The sequence below is a fragment of the Bos grunniens genome, chromosome 28, assembly GCF_055505025.1.
Source record: "Bos grunniens cultivar Pamir isolate PY7600 chromosome 28, Bosgru_T2T1.0, whole genome shotgun sequence".
Taxonomy (NCBI): domain Eukaryota; kingdom Metazoa; phylum Chordata; class Mammalia; order Artiodactyla; family Bovidae; genus Bos; species Bos grunniens.
In genome coordinates this window covers 15150291-15167213 of record NC_141192.1, presented here as the reverse complement: position 1 = coordinate 15167213, position 16923 = coordinate 15150291, and the positions used below count along the sequence as shown (strand labels likewise).

Sequence of the window (16923 nt, the reverse complement as noted above, 5' to 3'; positions counted from 1 at the left end):
GAGTGAACTCCTGGAGTTGGTGATGGACAGGGAGGCCTGGCATGCTGCGATTCATGGGGTCGCAAAGAGTCGGACACGACTGAGCGACTGATCTGATCTGATCTGATCTGATCTGATTGACCATTGTGGAGAAGGAAATGGCAACCCACTCCAGTATTCTTGCCTGGAGAATCCCAGGGACAGAGGAGCCTGGTGGGCTGCCGCCTATGGGGTTGCACAGAGTTGGACACGACTGAAGCGACTTAGCATGCATGCATGCATGAGTGCATTGGAGAAGGAAATGGCAACCCACTCCAGTATTCTTGCCTGTAGAATCCCAGGGACGGGGGAGCTTGGTGGGCTTCCATCTAGGAGGTTGCACAGAGTCGGACACGACTGATGCGACTTGGCAGCATTGACCATTGTTTCTCATTTATATATGTATGTTTTTCTTTGGGAAACTGTTCAGATCTTTTGCTGATTTTTTTCATATTGGGTTGTTTGTTTTCTTATTACTGAGTTTTCAGAGTTCTTTATATATTCTAGATTTAATACCTCTATCAGATATGTGATTTCAAAACATTTTTCACAGTCTATGACTTGTCTTTTTTATTATCCTGATAGTGTCTTTAAAGAGTAGAAAAATTGAACTTTGAAGTCCAAGTTATTATTTTTTCCTTTATGTCTTATGTTTTCAATGTCATATCTAAAAAATTTTTCCCCAACCCAAGGTCAAAAAAATTTCTGAAATTTTTACAGTTTTAGATTTTGCATGTAAGTCATGATCTATTTTGATTTTTTTTACATATATATATTTAATATCATCTTCCATTATAGGTCATTATATGATAGTATAGTTCCCTGTGCTATATAGTAGGTCCTTGTTGGTTATCTATTTTATATGTAGTAGTGTGTATTATTTTAATCCCAAACTCCTCTAATTTATCCCTCTGGCCCCTTCATTTTCTTTCTGTATTTTTTTAAAATATTTTTAATTGGAGGATAATTGTTTGACAATGCTGCATTGGTTTCTGCTGTACAACAATGTCAATCAGCTATAAGTATACATATGTCCCCTCCCTCTCATTACCACTGCCATAAGTTTGTTTTCTATGTCTGTGAGTCTGTTTCTGTTTTGTAAATAGGTTTTTATTTGTATCCTTTATTTTTTAGATTCCATATATAAGCAATATTATATGATATGTCTTTCTCTGTCTGGCTTACTTAGTGTGATCGTCTCTAGGTGACATTATTTCATTTTCTTTTTATTCAGTTCAGTTGCTCAGTCATGTCTGGCTTTCTTTGACCCCATGGACTGCAGCACACCAGGCCTCCCTGTCCATCACCATCTCCCAGAACTTGCTCAAACTCATGTCCATTGAGTTGGTGATGCCATCCAACCATCTCATCCTTTGTTGTTATCTTCTTCTCCTGCCTTCAATCTTTTCCAGCATCAGGATCTTTTCTAATGAGTAGCCCTTTGCATCAGGTGGCCAAAGTATTGGAGCTTCAGCTTCAGCATCTGTCCTTCCAATGAATATTCAGGATTGATTTCCTTTAGGATTGACTGGTTGGATCTCCTTGCAGTCCAAGGGACTCTCAAAAGTCTTCTCCAACACCACAGTTCAGAAGTGTCAATTCCTTGGTTCTCAGCCTTCTTTGTGGTCCAACTCTCACATCCATACGTGACTACTGGAAAAAACTTTCTGTAGCTGAATAATATTCCATTGTATACATGTACCACATCTTCTTTATCCATTCATCTGTTGATGAACATTTAGGTTGCTTTCATGTCTTGGCTATTATAAATAGTGCTGCAATAAACATTAGGGTGCTTCTTTTTGAATTATTTGTTTTTCTCCAGATATAAGCCCAGGAATGGGATTGCTGGCTCATATGGTAACTGTATAGTTTAAGAAACCTCCATACTGTTCTCCATAATGGCTGCAATTTATATTACCACCAACAGTGTAGGAGAGTTCCTTTTACTTCCCTAGCATTTATTATTTATAGACCTCCTGATGATGACTATTCTGAACTGTGTGAGGTGGCACCTCATTGTAGTTTTGGTTTGCATTTCTCTATAATTAATGATGTTGAGCATTTTTTCATGTGCCTTTTGGCCACATATATGTTTTCTTTGGAGAGATGTCTTTAGATTTTCTGCCTATTTCTTGATTTTTTTTTTAATATTGAGCTTATGAGTTGTTTGTATATTTTGGAGATTAATTCCTTGTCAGTGGCATTGTTTGCAAATATTTTCTACCATTGGAGAAAATATTGGTATTTTGGGTTGTCTTTTTGTTTTGTTTATGGTTTCCTTTGCTCTGCAAAAGCTTTTAAGTTTAATTAGGTCCCATTTGTTTATTTTTGTTTTCATTTCCATTACTCTAGGAAGTGGATCCAAAAAAATCTTGCTGAAGTTTATGTCAAAGAGTGTTCTGCCCATATTTTCCTCTAGGAAATTTTTAGTATCCAGTCTTACATTTAGGTCTTTAATCTATTTGAGTTTATTTCTGTGTATGATGTTAGAGAATGTTCTCATTTCATTATTTTATCTGTAACTGTCTAGTTTTCCCAGCATAATTTATTGAAGAAAGCCTTTTTTTCATTGTATATTCTTGCCTCCTTTGTTTCGTATTAATTGACTGTATGTGCATGGGTTTGTTTCTGGGCTTTCTGTGCTGTTCCTTTGATCTATATTTCTGTTTTTGTTCTATACTGTTTTGATGACTGTAGCTTTGTAGTATAGTCTGAAGTCAGGGAGCCTGATTCATCCATCCTCTGTCTTTCTTTCTCAAGATTGCTTTGGCTACTCACAATCTTCTGTGTTTCCGTACAAGGTTAAACTTTTTTTTTTTTTGCTCTAGTTCTATGAAAAATGTAGTTGGTAATTTGATAGGAATTGGATTGAGTCTTTAGATTGCCTTGGGTAGTATAGTCATTTTGACACTATTGATTCTTTCAATTCAAGAGCATGGTATATCTTTCCGTTTGTGTCACTGTTGATTTGTTTCATCAGCATCTTATAGTTTTTGGAGTACTGGTCTTTTGCCTCCTTAGGTAGGCTTATTCCTAGTTGTTTTATTATTTTTGATGCAATGGTAAATGGGGTTGTTTCTTTAATTTTTCTTTCTGACCTTTCATTGTTAGTATATAGAGATACAACAGATTTATGTATATTAATTTGTATCCTGCAAGTTTACCAAATTCATTGTTGAGCTCTAGTAGTTTTCTGGTAACATCTTTAGGATTTTTAATGTATAGTCACATGTCATCTGCAAACAGTGAAGTTTTACTTCTTTTTAAATTTGTATTCCTTTTATTTCTTCTCTGATTGCTATGGCTAGGACTTCTAAAACTATGTTGAATGTAGTGGTGAGAGTGAACATCCTTGTCTTGTTCCTGAACTTAGAGGAAATACTTTCAGATTTTTATCACTGAGTTTGATCTTAGCTGGGGCTTCCCTAGTGGCTCGATGGTAAAGAATCTGCCTGCAATGCAGGAGACCCAGTTTTGGTCCCTGGGTCGGGAAGATCCCCTGGAGAAGGGCATGGCTACACACTCTAGTATTCTTGCCTGGAGAATTCCACAGACAGAGGACCCTGGAGGACTACAGTCCATGGGATTGCAAAGAGTTGGATACAGCGATCCAAGGAGTCGCAAGGAGTCGGACACGACTGAGCGACTGAACTGAACTGAACTGAACTGAAGCAACTTGGCACTCATGATCTTAGCTATGAGTTTGTCATATATATCCTGTATTATGTTGAGGTAGATTCCCTCTATGTCCACTTTCTGGAAAGTTTTTATCATAAATGGATGTTAAATTTTGTCAAAAGCCTTTTCTGCATCTATAGAGATGATCATATCATTTTTATCCTTCAGTTTGTTAATGTGGTATATATCATACTGATTGATTTGCAGATATTAAAAAATCCTTGCATCCCTGGGATAAATCCCACTTGATCATAGTGATGATCCTTTTAATGTACTGTTATATTCAGTTTGCTTGGAGAAGAAAATGGCAACCCACTCCAATACTCTTGCCTGGAGAATCCCATGGACAGAGGAGCCTGGTGGGCTACAGTCCATGGAGTCGCCAAGAGTCGGACACAACTGAGCAACTTCCCTTCCCTTTACATTCAGTTTGCTAGTATTTTGATGAGGATTTTGTGTCTATGTTCATCAGTGATGTTGGCCTATATTTTTCTTTCTGTGTGTGTGGTATTTTTGTCTGGGTTTGGTATCAGGGTGATGGTGGCTTCATGAAATGAGTTGGGAAGTGGTCCTTCCTCTGCAATTTTTTGGAATAGTTTCAGAAGGATACGTGTTAATTAATCCAATTTTTTTAGATGGTATGAGGTCTAGATTGAACGTGATTTACGTATTCAGTTGTTTCAGCATCATTTGTTGAAAAGACTATTTTTATTCACTAAATTGCCATTTCATCATTGTTGAAAATTAATTCATATCTGTTTATGTGTAGGTCTTTTTCTGTTCCATTGATCTATTTGTCCATATCAATGTCACTATCACACTATCTTGATCACTGTGGCTTTATAATAGGTCTTGAAATCAAGTAGTAATAGAGTTCCAGCTTTGTTCTTTTTCAAAGTTGTTTGGGCTACTCTAAGTCTTTTGTATTCCACATGGATTTTAGAATCAGCTTGTCAATTTTTTTTTTAAATCTGCTAGGATTTTGATTGGGATGGCTTTGATCCTGTACATCAATTTTTGGAGAAGTGATATCCTAACCATATCCTGACCTATGAACATATGATATGTCTCTCTATTTAGGCCTTATTTTTCCCTCAGCAATGGACATGAGTTTGGATAAACTCCGGGAGTTGGTGATGGACAGGGAGGCCTGCTGTGCTGTGGTTCATGGGGTTGCAAAGAGTCAGACATGACTGAGCGACTGAACTGAATGGTTTGTAGTTTCTAGTACACAGGCCTTACACATCTTTTGTTAGATTTATCCCTAGGTAGTTCATATTTTTGCTATTGTAAATGAGATATTTTTTCATTTTGATTTCCAATTGTTAATTATAAGTGTATAGAAGCATAATTGTTTTTGAAATTAATCTTGTGTCCTGTAATCTTTTAAACTAATGTATTAGTTTTAGTAAGTTTTTGTAAATTCCAATGGATTTTCTATATAAATCATCTTGTCATATACAAATAAAGACAGTTTGCTTTTTTGGCCTTATTGGATTGTCTAGAACCTCTAGCACAGTGTTGAATTAGAGTGACAAAATCTAACAGCTTTATTTTGTTTCTGATCTTAAGGGAAAACCATTCAGTCTCTCACCATTAATTATGACGCTGGCTGTGAACTTTTGATAGTGTCCTTTATTAGGTCAAAGATGTTTCCTTTTATTTATGGTGCCTGAAAATTTTCATCTTGAATGGGTGTTGGATTTTGTCGGATTCTTTTTCTGCATCTGTTGAGATAAGCAATTAGCTTTTAGCCCCTTCATTCTTTTAATATGATGTATCACATTAATTGATTTTTGGATGTTAAATCAACCTTGCATCTTTGGGGTATAAACCCTTCCTGGTCATGATATGTTACTCTTTATTTACCAGTGGATCCGATTTACTAAAATTTTGTTGATAATTTTTGTATCAAGTTTTATAAGTTATATTGGTCAATCGTTTTCTTTTTTTATAAAGTCTTTGGTATCAGAGTCATGCTAGTTTCATAAAATGAGTTCAGAAGTATTCTATGCTCTTCAGTTTTCTGGAAGAGTGTGTAAAATTAGAATTGGTATTCTTTCTTACTTAAATGTTTGATAAAATGCACCAGTGAAGTCTCTGGACCTGGGAAGTTTGTAACTACAAATTCCAATTCAATATCTATAATAGATACAGGAATAGTCAGGAAATCTATTTCTTCTTGAGTAAACTTTACTAGGTTGGTGAAATTTTTTGGCCATTATTTCTTCTTTCCCCTCACCTTTTCTTTGTGGATATATGAGGTATAACATCCACATACATAGTAGTCCGCTGGAGTTTTTCCACACTTTGCCGATGACAAGCTAATTTTATCAGGTCTTTTTTGTGTCTTCCATGTCTCTCCTTAACATGTTTGCTGTTTATTCTAGCTTTTAAATATGGATACAGTTATAATAACTGTTTTGGTTTTCTTGTCTGCTAATTCTAATATTTATATCAGTTCCAGATTTTTACTGATTGATTTTTCTCCTTTTTATTGGTTGTACTTTATTATTTTTTTTCTTTTTGCATATCTGGTGACTTTTGATGAATGCCAGGCATTTTGAATATTACTTTGTTGGTGCTTTGTATTCTTGTAAGTCTTCTTGGGCTTTGTTCTGGATGCTTGGAAACAATTTGATCTTTTTGTGTCTTGCTTTTAAGATTTGTTAGATAGAAACAGAATCATATTAATCTAGGATTAATCTTGTCTCACTACTGAGGCAAGACCCTTCTAAGTGTTTGACCCAATGCCTGTTGGAAACAGAAGATATCTATGTTCTTCTAATCTTTTTGGGTAGTTCTTCCCCTGGCCTTTGGTATATACATCCTTATATACCATTCACTACTCAGTACTCTGCTGGGAATCGAAGTGAGAGCCACCTATCCCTGGGGTTGTCTCTCTGTGCAGCCCTTCCCTCTCCAGAACTCTATCCTGCAAATGTCAGATGCTCTGGTTTCCTCAGAGACCATCATAGCTCCATCTCCTTAACTCATTAACTAAGCTCTGCCTGGGGCACCCCCTCCCTTTGCGGCATCCTGGAAAATCTCTCAAGGCAGTAAGTTGGGGAAAGTTCATGGCTCACCTCATTGATTTCCCATCTCTGTTGGATATTCAGTGGCACAAAATTTGTCTCGTATACTCTGTACCGTGCTTTAGTTGTCTCAGGAGGGAGGGTAAATCCAGTCCTTGTTGTTTTACTGTGGCTGGAAGAGGAGGGTGTTGGTGCCCTTTGGCTTTTAGCAATAGTGCCATCAGACTGGCAGGCAGCAGTTCTGGGGGAGACTGAGGAGGCTCATGGGGTTGACTGGAAGAAGGGTCAGTTATAGAAAGGGCGAGCATCTCTGAGCCTGTGGTTGCATATCTGTTATCTGTAACTGCACATCCATCTGTACGTCCATCTGCACATCTGACATGCATCCTGTTGGAGTCTGGGAAGCTGTCTATGGCTGGCCTCTGGAACAGAGTCCCTCCTTTTGTCTGCTCAGGTGAAACTCCAGGCTTTTCAAACAATCACTCTGCCAAATTTCTGGATGTCCCACACCAGAGTCCATGAGACCTGGGCTGGCCTGAGGACAGGCTGCAGATGAAGCAAACAGATGTTGCCTTTTGTAGTGTGGTTGGGAAGTAGAGTGGTTTTCCTATTTTGAATCAGCTGGGGCTCATTTAGGGCCCTGTCTTTCTTTCCCTGTCCACAGCAGCCCAGTAGGCCCCAGGCTGAACCTTCTGTAGTTTCTGGCTCAAATGCTGGGCTTTCTGAGCATAGAATGGGCCTGGTTTTTGCTATCAGCCCAGCCCAGGCCTTGGAGGGGCACGACTTGACGTTTTGCTCTTTGGATTTTTCCATGGGCCTCCAGCAGAGCCTGTACCATCACACTTCCAGGAGATCCAGTCTTTTCCAGGACTGTCTCCTATTCCTCTCCTGCTCGTGTCGCCTGTGTCAGGAGGTAAACAAGGGCTGACACTGCCCAGGCCAGCTCCAGAGCATCCAGCTCATTCTGTGGCCTTCTATCTAAGGGTGGACAGTAGTACATGAAACTGTGTCTATGGCAGGTAGCAACATTCCCATGACACTTGGAATAGAAGAAAGGTGTGCTTTTTCCATTTTGTTAACATATATATTTTATTGACATATAGTTGACTTCCAGTGTTTCAGGTACACAGGGAGGTGGTTCAGTTATATGTATACACATGTTATTTTTGAAACTATTTTCCATTATAGGTTACTACAAGATATTGACTGTAGCTCACTATGCTGTACAGTAAACCTTCATTGCTTGTTGCATATCTACTTTTTAAAATTAGAAATCTAGCATTCTATTTACACTAAGTCGAACAAGTAGAATTAAAATGTCATAAATTTTTAAATTAGGCAAAAGTTCGTAAGTTTTCTAAAGTATATATTATATATTATTTATATATATGCATACAAAACCTTTTTTATTATGCTTGATAAAGCCTTGAGAAAGGACATCAAAAAAAAAAAAGGAGATGGAGATATTGGAAAAGATAAGCTAAATGAAATGGGAGCACTGAATATGAAATCGAAAAAGTGAAACAAACCAGATAAAAGTGAAAGATCAGCATACGGTCCAGTTGTTTTTAAACATGACTGCTCACTAGAGGAAGGTGTATTTTTTAAAAATCAAATTAAAATTGGTTCAGAGCCCTGCTTATCAAGATGGATAATCAGTCCTAAAATTCTAGAACTTGTTCAGACCAAAAGAAGAATGGGGGATTTAATGCAATCTTAATTGGATTAGGTATCAGATCAGATCAAATCAATTGCTCAGTTGTGTCCGACTCTTTGCGACCCCATGAATCGCAGCACACCAGGCCTCCCTGTCCATCACCAACTCCCGGAGTTCACTCAGACTCATGACCATGGAGTCAGTGATGCCATCCAGCCATCTCATCCTCTGTCGTCCCCTTCTCCTCCTGCCCCAAGTCCCTCCCAGCATCAGAGTCTTTTCCAATGAGTCAACTCTTCGCATGAGGTGGCCAAAGTACTGGAGTTTCAGCTTTAGCATCATTCCTTCCAAAGAAATCCCAGGGCTGATCTCCTTCAGAATGGACTGGTTGGATCTCCTTGCAGTCCAAGAGACTCTCAAGAGTCTTCTCCAACACCACAGTTCAAAAGCATCAATTCTTTGGCACTCAGCCTTCTTCACAGTCCAACTCTCACATCCATACATGACCACAGGAAAAACCATAGCCTTGACTAGATGAACCTTTGTTGGCAAAGTAATGTCTCTGCTTTTGAATATGCTATCTAGGTTGGTCATAACTTTCCTCCCAAGGAGTAAGCGTCTTTTAATTTCATGGCTGCAGTCACCATCTGCGGTGATTTTGGAGCCCAGAAAAATAAAGTCTGACAACTGTTTCCACTGTTTCCCCATCTATTTGCCATGAAGTGATGGGACCAGATGCCATGATCTTCGTTTTCTGAATGTTGAGCTTTAAGCCAACTTTTTCACTCTCCACTTTCACTTTCATCAAGAGGCTTTTGAGTTCCTCTTCACTTTCTGCCATAAGGGTGGTGTCATCTGCATATCTGAGGTTATTGATATTTCTCCCGGCAATCTTCATTCCAGCTTGTGTTTCTTCCAGTCCAGCGTTTTTCACGATGTACTCTGCATATAAGTTAAATAAACAGGGTGACAATATACAGCCTTGATGTACTCCTTTTCCTATTTGGAACCAGTCTGTTGTTCCATGTCCAGTTCTAACTGCTGCTTCCTGACCTGCATACAAATTTCTCAAGAGGCAGGTCAGGTGTTCTGGTATTCCCATCTCTTTCAGAATTTTCCACAGTTTATTGTGATCCACACAGTCAAAGGCTTTGGCATAGTCAATAAAGCAGAAATAGATGCTTTTCTGGAACTCTCTTGCTTTTTCCATGATCCAGCGGATGTTGGCAATTTGATCTCTGGTTCCTCCCTGATGACCTGAGAAATCTATATTCTAGGGAAATTTTCTCACAGGTCCATAAGGGGACATCGAGATGTTCACAGAAACATTGTAGGTCGTGGTGTGGGTTTGGCGGCAGTCTGGCTGATATCCTGCCAGAGGTGGAATACCTAGCGCAGGGAAAGCCTTACAGTGCAGTCTCTCTCACTCTACCATGGCCTTTGTTTAAATTCCTCCTGTGACGAGCAGCTCAGAGTGACGTGCTATGTTGCTGGAAAGCTCAAATTGTGCCAGATTACTTCTCACTGCAGATGATCACAGTGAACTTGGTGGAGGTATGCATTTGGAAGAAACATTGTGTATTCATTCATTCATTCATTTGACAGCTGTGGGTCTACAGCCTCTGCTAGGTTTGGGAGATGCAAGGGTCTCCACTTACAGTCTAGTGGAGAACCAAATATTAAACAAATGTGTCGTCAAATCTGTGATTCTAGCAATAAAGAAAAATAACAGCACTGGTGTGATAGAACTAAAGTCCCTGGGGGGATAGATAAAGGAAGACCCCTCTGAACAAGGAACACTCAAATGAGACCTGAGAGCTGAGTAGAACTGAGAGGGGAAGGGAGTGGAGCAGTGTGTTCCCGGTGGGGTCCTAAGGCATTGGCCCCTTCAAGGAATCCTCTGTCTGGCTGGAGGGAGGTATGTGAACCAGAAGGAGCAGAGGAGAGGAGTCTGGGGACAGAGATAGGGAACATGCAGAGCCTGCTGCTTGATAAGGTGACCACGTAATTTATCATCCAGACTAGGACACATTGGAGACCGAAAGGGTGCTATTTATAATAACGATGGGATCACAGGTCACCCTACTGCAGGTCAACGTAAAGAGTTTGAGCTTTATTCTCAAGGATATGAGAAGCCTCTGGGGTCTGGAGGAAAGGGAGATATGACCTGATTTGTACTTGGAGGGCCTGAGATGGGGCCACAGGACTCAGAAACCTCCCACCTTTCTTCCCATCCATGTGGAGGAGCCTCTTGAGAAAGGTTTGGGAGATATCAGAAATCTTCAGGTGACAGCAGCAGCCAGGAGCCCAGAAATGGCCTTGGAGTCCAGTGGGAAGGGCAGGGAGCTAGTTACTGTGAGCGTAGCAACCCCACCCCACCTCCCACCCCCATGGCCTTGGTTTAGGTGCTGCCTGTCTCTTGCCTGCTTCCTGACAGAGGCAGCTCCCAGCAAGTGAATCTGCCCCTGGTTGGATAAGGAAACAGTGATGAGAATTTTCCCATGGGTGCCACAGACTTGGGGCAGTGTCGGGGTGAGGCCCTGTCCTGCCCCAGCTGCAGGTAGAGGTGAAAAGGGAACAACCTTTGTATAATAGCCTAGATCAATTCGACTGTCAAAGATAATATCGAACAAGAGTGTGACATATATGAATAAGATGGTAAGGCTTCCATTTTGGTGCCCTTGGTCTCCAGCATGCTGGTCTCCACCTTCCTGTGGGCGAAGTCTGCTAGGAAGGGCTCTTCTTCCCAAATGAGCAGACAAAGGCTTGACTAGATAATTCCTTTTTCCCTCTCTCTAACCCTTTACCCTAAAACTAAACTAAGAGGAACTAAAAAGCCTCTTGATGAAGATGAAAGAGGAGAGTGAAAAAGTTGGCTTAAAACTCAACATTCAGAAAATGAAGATCATGGCATCTGGTCCCATCACTTCATGGGAAATAGATGGGGAAACAGGGAAACAGTGTCAGACTTTATTTTTTTGGGCTCCAAAATCACTGCAGATGGTGACTGCAGCCATAAAATTAAAAGATGCTTACTCCTTGGAAGGAAAGTTATGACCAACCTAGATCAGATCAGATCAGATCAGTCGCTCAGTCATGTCCGACTCTTTGTGAACCCATGAATTGCAGCATGCCAGGCCTCCCTGTCCATCACCAACTCCTGGAGTTCACTCAGACTCACGACCATTGAGTCAGTGATGCCATCCAGCCATCTCATCCTCTGTCGTCCCCTTCTCCTCCTGCCCCCAATCCCTCCCAGCATCAGGGTCTTTTCCAATGAGTCAACTCTTCGCATGAGGTGGCCAAAGTACTGGAGTTTCAGCTTCAGCATCATTCCTTCCAAAGAAATCCCAGGGCTGATCTCCTTCAGAATGGACTGGTTAGATCTCCTTGCAGTCCAAGGGACTCTCAAGAGTCTTCTCCACCACCACAGTTCAAAAGCATCAATTCTTCAGCGCTCAGCCTTCTTCACAGTCCAATTCTCACATCCATACATGACCACAGGAAAAACCATAGCCTCGACCAGATGAACCTTTGTTGGCAAAGTAATGTCTCTGCTTTTGAATATGCTATCTAGGTTGGTCATAACTTTCCTCCCAAGGAGTAAGCATCTTTTAATTTCATGGCTGCAGTCACCATCTGCGGTGATTTTGGAGCCCAGAAAAATAAAGTCTGACAACTGTTTCCACTGTTTCCCCATCTATTTGCCATGAAGTGATGGGCCCGGATGCCATGATCTTCGTTTTCTGAATGTTGAGCTTTAAGCCAACTTTTTCACTCTCCACTTTCACTTTCATCAAGAGGCTTTTGAGTTCCTCTACACTTTCTGCCATAAGGGTGGTGTCATCTGCATATCTGAGGTTATTGATATTTCTCCCTGCAATCTTGATTCCAGCTTGTGTTTCTTCCAGTCCAGCGTTTCTCATGATGTACTCTGCATATAAGTTAAATAAACAGGGTGACAATATACAACCTTGATGTACTCCTTTTCCTATTTGGAACCAGTCTGTTGTTCCATGTCCAGTATTGAAAAGCAGAGACATTACTTTGCCAACAAAGGTCCGTCTAGTCAAGGCTATGGTTTTTCCAGTGGTCATGTATGGATGTGAGAGTTGGACTATGAAGAAAGCTGAGCGCCGAAGAATTGATGCTTTTGAACTGTGGTGTTGGAGAAGACTCTTGAGAGTCCCTTGGACTGCAAGGAGATCCAACCAGTCCATTCTGAAGGAGATCAGCCCTGGGATTTCTTTGGAAGGACTGATGCTGAAGCTGAAACTCCAGTACTTTGGCTGCCTCATGCCAAGAGTTCACTCATTGGAAAAGACTCTGATGCTGGGAGGGATTGGGGGCAGGAGGAGAAGGGGACGACAGAGGATGAGATGGCTGGATGGCATCACTGACTCGATGGACGTGAGTCTGAGTGAACTCCGGGAGTTGGTGATGGACAGGGAAGCTTGGCGTGCTGCGATTCATGGGATTGCAAAGAGTCGGACAGGACTGAGTGACTGAACTGAACTGAACTGAACCCTTTACCCTACCTGAACTGAAGACATGATGCTTTCTGGTACAGTAGCCACTTTGTAACCAGAAGGTGAGAAGCTATCAATACAATGCAAGGATGGTGGGACAGGAAGATAGAAAGAGTCTCTGGGTTCTTGAAGTCATTGTTGAGCTGCACCAGTCCTGGATGACCTGCCTTGGCCTTCCTGTTATGAGAGACAATTAACCCATATTTGTGTAAGCTGCTATAGCCCAGCATTCAGTGTCACGCCTCCAATGTCTGGCCTTGACTTCCACCCCTGTGAAGCAGCTGAGGCTGAGTTTTGGGAAGCCCAAACTGGTCATAAACACCCTCTTCCAACAACACAAGAGAAGACTCTACACATGGACATCACCAGATGGTCAACACCGAAATCAGATTGATTATATCCTTTGCAGCCAAAGATGGAGAAGCTGTCTACAGTCAGCAAAAACAAGACCGGGAGCTGACTGTGGCTCAGATCATGAACTCCTTATTGCCAAATTCAGACTTAAATTGAAGAAAGTGGGGAAAACCACTAGACCATTCAGGTATGACCTAAATCAAATCCCTTATGATTATACAGTGGAAGTGAGAAATAGATTTAAGGGACTAGATCTGAGAGACAGAATGCCTGATGAACTATAGACGGAGGTTCATGACATTGTACAGGCGACAGGGATCAAGACCATCTCCAAGAAAAAGAAATACAAAAAAGCAAAATGGCTGTCTGAGGAGGCCTTACAAATAGCTGTGAAAAGAAGAGAAGTGAAAAGCAAAGGAGAAAAGGAAAGATATACCCATTTGAATGCAGAGTTCCCAAGAATAGCAAGGAGAGATAAGAAAGCATTTCTCAGTGATCAATGCAAAGAAATAGGGAAAAACAATAGAATGGGAAAGACTAGAGATCTCTTCAAGAAAATTAGAGATACCAAGGGAACATTTCATGCAAAGATGGGCTCAATAAAGGACAGAAATGGTATGGACCTAACAGAAGCAAAAGATATTAAGAAGAGGTGGCAAGAATACACAGAAGACCTATACAAAAAAGATCTTTGCGACCCAGATAATCACGATGGTGTGATCACTTACCTAGAGTCAGACATCCTGGAATGTAAAGTCAAGTGGGCCTTAGGAAGTATCACTACGAACAAAGCTAGTGGAGGTGATGGAATTCCAGTTGAGCTATTTCAAATAGCTAAAAGATGCTGCTGTTAAAGTGCTGCACTCAATATGTGAGCAAATTTGGAAAACTCAGCAGTAGCCACAGGACTGGAAAAGGTCAGTTTTCATTACAGTTCCAAAGAAAGGCAATGCCAAAGAATGCTCAAACTACCGCACAACTGCACTCGTCTCTGATGCTAGTAAAGTAATGCTCAAAGTTCTCCAAGCCAGGCTTCAGCAATACATGAACTGTGAACTTCCAGATGTTCAAGCTGGTTTTAGAAAAGGCAGAGGAACCAGAGATCAAATTGCCAACATCCACTGGATCATCGAAAAAGCCAGAGAGTTCCAGAAAAACATCTATTTCTGCTTTATTGACTATGCCAAAGCCTTTGACTCTGTGGATCACAATAAACTATGGAAAACTCTCAAAGAGATGGGAATACCAAACCACCTGACCTGCCTCTTCAGAAACCTGTATGCAGGTCAGGAAGCAATAGTTAGAACTGGACATGGAACAACAGACTGGTTCCAAATAGGAAAAGAAGTACGTCAAGGCTATATATTGTCACCCTCCTTATTTAACTTATATGCAGAGTATATCATAAGAAACGCTGGGTTGGATGAAGCACAAGCTGGAATCAAGATTGCCAGCAGAAATATCAATAACCTTAGATAGGAAGATGATCCCACCCTTATGGCAGAAAGTGAAGAAGAACTAAAGAGCCTCTTGATGAAAGTGAAAGAGGAGAGTGAAAAAGTTGGCTTAAAACTCAACATTCAGAAAACTAAGATCATGGCATCAGGTCCCATCACTTCATGGGAAATAGATGGGGAAACAGTGGAAACAGTGTCAGACTTTATTTTGGGGGGCTCCAAAATCACTGAAGATGGTGACTGCAGCCATGAAATTAAAAGATGCTTACTCCTTGGAAGGAAAGTTATGACTAAACTAGACAGCATATTCAAAAGCAGAGACATTACTTTGTCAACAAAGGTCTGTCTAGTCAAAGTTATGGTTTTTCCAGTAGTCATGTGTGGATGTGAGAGTTGGACTATAAAGAAAGTTGAGCCCCAAAGAATTGATGCTTTTGAACTGTGCTGTTGGAAAAGACTCTTGAGAATCTCTTGGACTGCAAGGAGATCCAACCAGTCCATCCTAAAGGAAATCAGTCCTGGGTGTTCATTGGAAGGACTGATGTTGAAGATGAAACTCCAATATTTTGTCCACCTGATGCGAAGAGCTGACTCATTGGAAAAGACTCTGATGCTGGGAAAGATTGAAGGCAGGAGGAGAAGGGGATGACAGAGGTTGAATTGGTTAGATGGCATCACTGACTCAATGGACATGAGTTTGGGTAAACTCCGGCAGTTGGTGATGGACAGGGAGGCCTGGCGTGCTGCGGTTCATGGGGTTGCAAAGAGTCGGACATGACTGACCGACTGAACTGAGTTGAACTGAAACAGGTGGTACAGTGGTAAAGAACCTGCCTGCCAGTGCAGGAGACGTAAGAGACGCAGGTTTGATCCCTGGGTCGGGAAGATCCTCCAGAGGAGGGTGTGGCAACCTACTCCAGTATTTTTGCCTGTAAAATCCCACGGACAGAGGAGCCTGGCGGACTACAGTCCATAGCGTTGCAGTGTGACATGACTGAGTGACTCAGCAGGTCCCTATCCTTAAAGGAGGAAATGAATGGCAGAAAGAAGTGAAAGCTTCTCAAGATCATGAACCCGAGCCTGGCCTCTCTTCTAAAAGGATGACCTTGGGTGAATTAACCTTGCTGGATCTCGGTTTACTTATCTGTACTTTGGAGACAATAAGGAGCACTTGCCTCACAGGGTTGTTGTGAAAAGAATGAGGAAATAAATGGAATAATGAGAAGAAAAGAAAGACAGAAATCCTGGAATCCCTGGATGTAAAGTAGCTGATCAATAAAAGTCAGCCTCCTCCCCTGTCTGAGTTACAGGGAACCACTCCCCCAGCCCCGGCTGTCAATTCGTGCACACACTCACTGCGTATGTCACCCTTCCTGCCAGGAGAGGGTTTTGCATTATGGAACCCTGAGTTTTAAATTAAGTGTCAAATATAATTTGGCCACACTAAGAATTAATTATGTGACTGCCCTAGAAAAGCCAGGGAGCTCCACTCTGACTGTGAAATCGGTGTCCGCCCACAAGGGAGGGACCCCCCCTCCCCCGTTCCCTCTCCCCCAGGAAAGTGAACGGAGGGGGACAGGCCTTGTGCTTTGCCCGCTCAGCATCTTCCACCTGGACCCTCAGCAGCAGGGCTCCTTGAGGAGCGACCAAGGGGTGGGACTGAGGGCTGGAGCAGAAAGTATTTCTAGGAGGTGTGCCCCCTGTCACCGCGGGCCCCACCTCGGCTCCCTCCGCCCTCAGTGGCTTGTGCACATCTGTCAGCTGCAGAGGCACATGTGGCTGTGTCCGTCCTTCCCCTTTAAGGGAAGGGAAGCATTTCCTGAAAGGGTGGTGGGGGAGAGGGAGACAAGCGGCCAAAAGGGAGGCCACATTTGTCTCCATGACAAACCAAGGACAAAAGCTCAGCCTGGAGCATTGCGGGAGGGGCCTGCCTCCTCTGGAGGATGGACAGAGCCCTCCTCCTCTGGCCTGGGGTCCAGGGCACCTTAGGAGAAGGGAGAGACGGTGTGCGGGGAGTGAGCAGCTGGGCCTGGGCATCCAGAACCCTCACCAAGTCAGCAGCCGCCACCCCTCACCCAGGCCTCCCCTCGCTGAGGAGTCTGGGTTTAATTTTCTGGTCAGGCCAGAGAGGAGGAGGAAGTGGACGAGGAGGAGGAGAAGAAAGGAGCGAGCTGAAGTTCTAATGCAGTCGG

At 42.0% G+C, this 16923-nt stretch overlaps 1 long non-coding RNA gene across 1 annotated transcript in view; it reads left to right on the top strand.

Annotated features, from left to right (window-relative positions):
* Window positions 1–16923, top strand: part of LOC147342877 (uncharacterized) — a 67831-nt gene that overhangs the window by 36372 nt on the left and 14536 nt on the right. The gene's annotated exons all lie outside the window — the stretch shown is intronic.